Genomic DNA, 5,794 nt, shown 5'->3' with positions numbered 1-5,794 from the left:
GAATGTGCTGCTTGCCACTACATAAAAGTTAGGGTGTCACATTTTCTACATCACTGGACCTAACCAAGTACTTTGGTTGCATAGACCTGTACCACATGACAATAGAAAAACTAATATAAGGTTAAAGAAGGCTTCTGCCACTAATGCTTTCACCTGGGAGTGTAGGGCTTTAATCCTGTGTGAAGACAGACCTTTTTGGCCTATGAATCTGCCTGTTTGTCTGGTTCAGTTTGAACATAAAGAGTAAGGGTAAATGTGTCCAGATGTGTGAGTATAAAAAAAGATGTTCAGGAGATCATGTGCAACTAAAAAACTGCTTTTACAAAAAAAGAAAGTTAAATAAAATATATTGTTCGCAAATCTAAAATGTAGAAGAGGTACAAAAACTGCACTAGAGAATATCACATACATTTCAGAAGTGTATAAAGAACCCATTTTAAAACTAACAAAAAATTAACAAAAACTTTTTGACCTCCACGATATTCTTTAAGAAGATTTTCTTGGACTATCCCAGTGGTTCTCAAATCCAGGCTTCGTGGCCCAGTGTCCTGCAGGTTTTAGATGTGTCCCTGATCAACACACCTGAATCAAATGGCTGAATTACCTTCTCGGTATGCAGTCAAGTTCTCCAGAGTCCTGCTAATGACTTCTAGATTTGACTCTGGTGTGGAAGCAGAGACACATCTAAAGCCTGCAGGACACTGGGCCACGAGGCCTGGATTTGAGAACCACTGGACTATCCCAACTGTAATAAAGCATTTTAATACAATCCAATGCTGCCCTCTTGTGCTGAACTTTGAGGTTAAAGATATAATTTGAATGCAAGAAATTCACTTCTAGTCATTACCATTTAAGAGCTGTGTCTTGGCTTTTAACTAATCTCTACATGAGTAAATTCAGCTAATCCCTCCACAGGTTTTCCAGGACTCACTGAAACAGTATCTGCGTGCATCAGAGCCGTTTTCGCTGAGGTCTGTAACTCTCGTCTGCATCTTGGGAAATCTTTAATGGGCTCTTGTTTCAGCTCGAACTGTGAAACCTGTTTCTCTGCACTGTTGGACCGCTTAAGCAGGTGTGAGCCTGCCTGTGTGGTCCACAGTCTGAAGAGGAGAAGCCAATAAGAGTGGAACATTGGTTGTCATGGTGAAATCTTGCAACCCTGAAGAGGTGATGTCATCATCCACCAATCAACACAGGGATTTGTATGATGTATTACTGCTTCAGTGCATGGAGAAGGCTGGAAAACAGATCAGTGTGCAAGCTGAGATCCTGAGGTTCCTGACAGAGCGTGGCGCTGGGTTAGATTTACAAATGTCAAAAGTGGCACAAACTGAAGGAAATTTTTTTTTTGATTATTAGGATAAAATAAATCTTCAGTAGTTATAATACTGGGACCTTAAGGGCTCTGCAAGATCTAAAAACCAAAACAGAACAATCTGAAAGTTACTGAAGTATAAAGAAGACACGATGCTGAGGCAGGATAAGGAAGACCGAAAACGGACACTGGATTTTTAAATTGGGTCATAAATATAAAAACCTGATTATAGGTCTGACTGACTATCGATTACCCCATTGAAATGTTATCACTTAACTGAATGGACGTCATCTCTGGTAAGCAGCCGCATAGATATGGGTTAGAAGGGCCCTTCTACAACTACTAGCAGGTTATAATGTATTAACAAGTATCCTTCATTACAGTATTTTTAATAAAGCTAATACCATAAAGGACACATAGCATCATTTTCATTAAGTTTGTATTCATTACTATGTTAATTATACACTTTATTAGGCACACGTATTCATCTGCTCATTCGTGCAAATATCTAACAGCCAACACTGAAACCAAGCATCCGAATGGGGAAGGAAGGTGATTTAAGTGACTTTGAACGTGGCGTGGTTGTTGGTGCCAGATGGGATGATCCACTGGGATTTTACCACACAGCTATCTCAACGTTTTACAGAAAACGGTCTGAAAAATATCCAGTGAGCAGCAGTTCTCTGGGTGGAAATGGTTTGTTGATGCCAGAGGTAAAAGGAGAATGGCCGGACTGCTTTGAGCTGACAGGAATGCAACATTAACTCAAACTTGATACAACCAAGGTATGCAAAAGAGGATGTCTGAATGCACAACACAAGCAGATGAGCTAAAGCAGCAGAAGACCACACCGGGTGCCACTCCTGTCTCGATGTCTGCTGTGACATTTAGATGTTCGTGTCAGAATTTGGCATAAACAACATGAACGCGTGGATTTATGTTGCTTTATACCGTAAGTTCAGGCTGGTGGCAGTGGTGGTGTAATGGTGTTGGGGTTATTGTCTTGGCACACTTTGGCCCCCCTTTGTACCAGCTGAGCATTGTTTAAACAGCACAACCTATCTGAGTTGCTGACCATGTCCATCTTTTTATTAGCACAGTGGCTGCTTCCACCAGGCTAACGCACCATGTCACAAAATTCAGATCAGCTCACAATGGTTTCTTGAACATCACAAGGAGTTCACAACCAGATCTCAGTCTAAAAGAGCACCTTTGGGATGTGCTGGAACGGGAGATTCACATCAGGAATGTGCAGCTAACAAATCTGCAGTAACTGTGTGATGCTATCATGGCAATATGGACCAAAATCTCTAAGGATTTTTTTGGCACCTTGTATTCTGAAGGCAAACATGACTTTACAACCTTGAGAAGAGCTTGTATTAACTGGCAGCAGATGGTGCTGTAGTGAAACACAAACCGGTTTTAAAAGTTAAAACTACAATTGCTTTTAGTTCATTTATTGTTTCTTAAAAGCCTCACAAATGATCCATGTCGTGCACGCTTTATTTCTCTGTTGCAACATAGAATATTTCCTTAAACATTTGTGGTATGCCCAGTTTCCTACGTAGTATCTGCTGTTTCCACACTCAATTTAAATTTTTTGAGCTTCAAATAAAAAAATACTGAGATTTTTTTTCCCATGGTGCTCCATGCTCGCTTCCACGATGCTCACATGGGACACATCCCCTCACGTCGCCTCTCTCCCAGTGCCAGCACTAGTGGCTCTAATCCGCCGTGGCGTACCTGGCAGATCGCTCTGGCGACACCGGCATTGTTGCAACCTGGCCCGGTCCCACACACCCGTATCCCCTAATCCTAATGAACTGCCCAACGGCCCCAGGGCCTGAAGGGAAGTAGGCCACTGGAGGTGAAGCAGAGTGAGGGAGTCAGTCAAATCATTTATACAGCTGTATAAGCCGCTTTCTCTCATTCCTTTGTTGTCCTTGGTCATCCTCATTTTTGTCTTCTTTTTCTCTCCTCTGTAAGAAGCTTTGGTGTTCATTTGTCAGCTCTGCACATCTTCCTTTAGTCTGTTTTTGTTCTGTTGCTCTGTGTCTGTTGTTGTACTACATGTTCTTCCTCTGCTGTTATTATTTTTCTACTTTCTACACTGTGACCTCAGATCACTTTTATTTTCCCTGCAAGGGCAAAGGTCATTGGGTGGAGAGGGGACTGCAGTGAAGGATATGAATGGAGAGCCTGGGGATAGTTTCCGCTAGTTAGGGATTAAGTTGCTGCCATGTGGAGGAAGGTGGAGACATCACAGAGTTGCACAAACACTCATCAATGAATGTAGCTGCTTTTGGATGGAAAAACCTTCACAGAATAATTCTAAGCTCTTGGAAACACAGGCTGAAATACATGTGCACATGCGCGTTAGTGTCACTGGGCATTATTACTGCCATGGACGACTTACTGAACAAGCCAACTAGGTATGTGCCCAGGGGCCCAAGGGAGCATATCTTACATATTGAACTTATTATATATTATATAATATAATATAATTTATGTGCAGGCAAGTGTCAGGTGGATCTGCTGCAAATGATGGCTTTAGACAGGAATCAAGCAGCTTCTCTTCATCTCTAGTTTTAACTACATGTAGAAATTCAGCTGCAATTTTTTAATCAGTAGCACTACTTTTGAGTTCTGCATAAATAGGTGACCAACAACCACAAAGAACTATAAAATGACCACAAAGAAACCAAAAATGACTGCAAAGTGTGCGTTTGTGTGTGTGGATAAATAAGAAGCCAGCTGTAAAACATTTCTCTAATAATGTGGAATAATGTGATCCAAAAGCTGAGGTTTCAGAAGGCTCAGTTTCCAACAGTTTATTCTATTCTTAGAGATCTATGAGGTCAAAGAGAGGGGATAGCCTTACTATGGCCCTCTCAGACACACAAACTGTCATGTCTGCAGTGTGAGAGGTGGAGATGGACCCAAAATGCAGGACTCTGGATAAAGATGTTACTAAAAAGGTGTTTAATGAGAAGGGAACGAAACAAAGAAATAACAAAAATCCTTCTGAGTAGTTGGATGAAGAGTAGAAAACCAAAAACAAAGCAAAGGAGCCAAAAACCACACAGGCACATCAACAACACGACAACAAGCAGCGAAAACACAGGACTTAAAAATATCACAGGATAACAAGGGAAAGTGGAAACAGCAGGTAACACAGCTGAACACAATGACACTGAGGAGACAAGGGGAAGCAAAACCAAATAACTACACAAGAAACAAGACATACCAAAATAAAACAGGAAGTGGGACAAGGGCACAGAGATGAAGACTTGACACCAAACATAACTAGAAATGAACCACAGACCAAAAACAAAAGAACAAGAAAACACTGGGCCACCGGCCCAGGACCATGGCACAAACCCAGCTGTGAGCACAGCAGCAGGTCACCTTCTGTTCAAACCAGAGACTGCATTCAAAAAAGGGCCATAGCCACTGTGACTTCACAAATTTGTTTTGGTGAGGTGAGAAAAAGTGAAGATACTGCAGAAGTGCCTTAAATCTGCGTTCTTTTTAAAGGCCACAGGGGGCAATATTTGTGATTGCAAGAAGACTTCTAGTCTTATAGAAGCCTATAGAGGAAATGGCCTTCAGCCGTGACCTGAGTAAACACTTTCCTGCTGAGTTTATGGTCTAAGTCACTCATTTTGGGTCACACTGTAGAAAACATTAAGCCCATTTTGTAAATTTTGGTCATTCTGTATCAGAAAGGAGGATTATCTAAGATATGACCACTGGCTAATGACTTGTGACTGACAAGTTGTTAGTAAACAGTTTGGGGCATATTTTGAAGCATCTGGATTTGAGTTTTGGCCAACGCCATGTTGTTTTTTTCACCACCGTCGGTCTCTTGTTGCTTGTGCATGGTTCCTGTCTGACATACGGTCATGGTTTCTGGGTTGCTAAAACTGAGTTTTATATTTTGGACTCCTAAGCCTTGTTTAGTTATCTTAAGGCTGCCCTGGCACTGTCTGCGAGCTACAGCATTAAGCCCGACCTTTGAGTTCATCCTTCGTCTCCTGCATTTGGGTCCTAATCCTGCCTTCACCACTGCCGAACTGGGACACATATTGGGTGTTTTCATTGGCTGATCTCAGTTATAATGACACGGTTTTAACTGCAAAATGTTTAAATATGATGTCACTGTGATGGATAACTTTGATGTTCATATGTGAGCACTGGTCACTACACTGCAGTAACACTGTAGAGTAAGTTGACCTGCATCTTGAACTCTGAGTGGAGCAGCAGCTTGCTTTGCAGCTTGTCCAGGGATCAGAAATGGAGAGCACAAACCATTATTTCTACTTCACAAATGTGAACTTCTAACATAATGTTCCTCCAAAGGCCCCTTGTCTGCCAAGATGAAAGCTACTGTTTATGGTGGCATCTTTTCAAATAATTGTCTTTGGTCAGTCACTGTGCTGTCTCATGTTCTACAACAAAGTGCTTAAAATTCCAAAT

The sequence above is a fragment of the Archocentrus centrarchus genome, chromosome 21 (assembly GCF_007364275.1).
Source record: "Archocentrus centrarchus isolate MPI-CPG fArcCen1 chromosome 21, fArcCen1, whole genome shotgun sequence".
Lineage (NCBI taxonomy): Eukaryota > Metazoa > Chordata > Actinopteri > Cichliformes > Cichlidae > Archocentrus > Archocentrus centrarchus.
Note: the sequence above shows the minus strand (reverse complement) of the source record.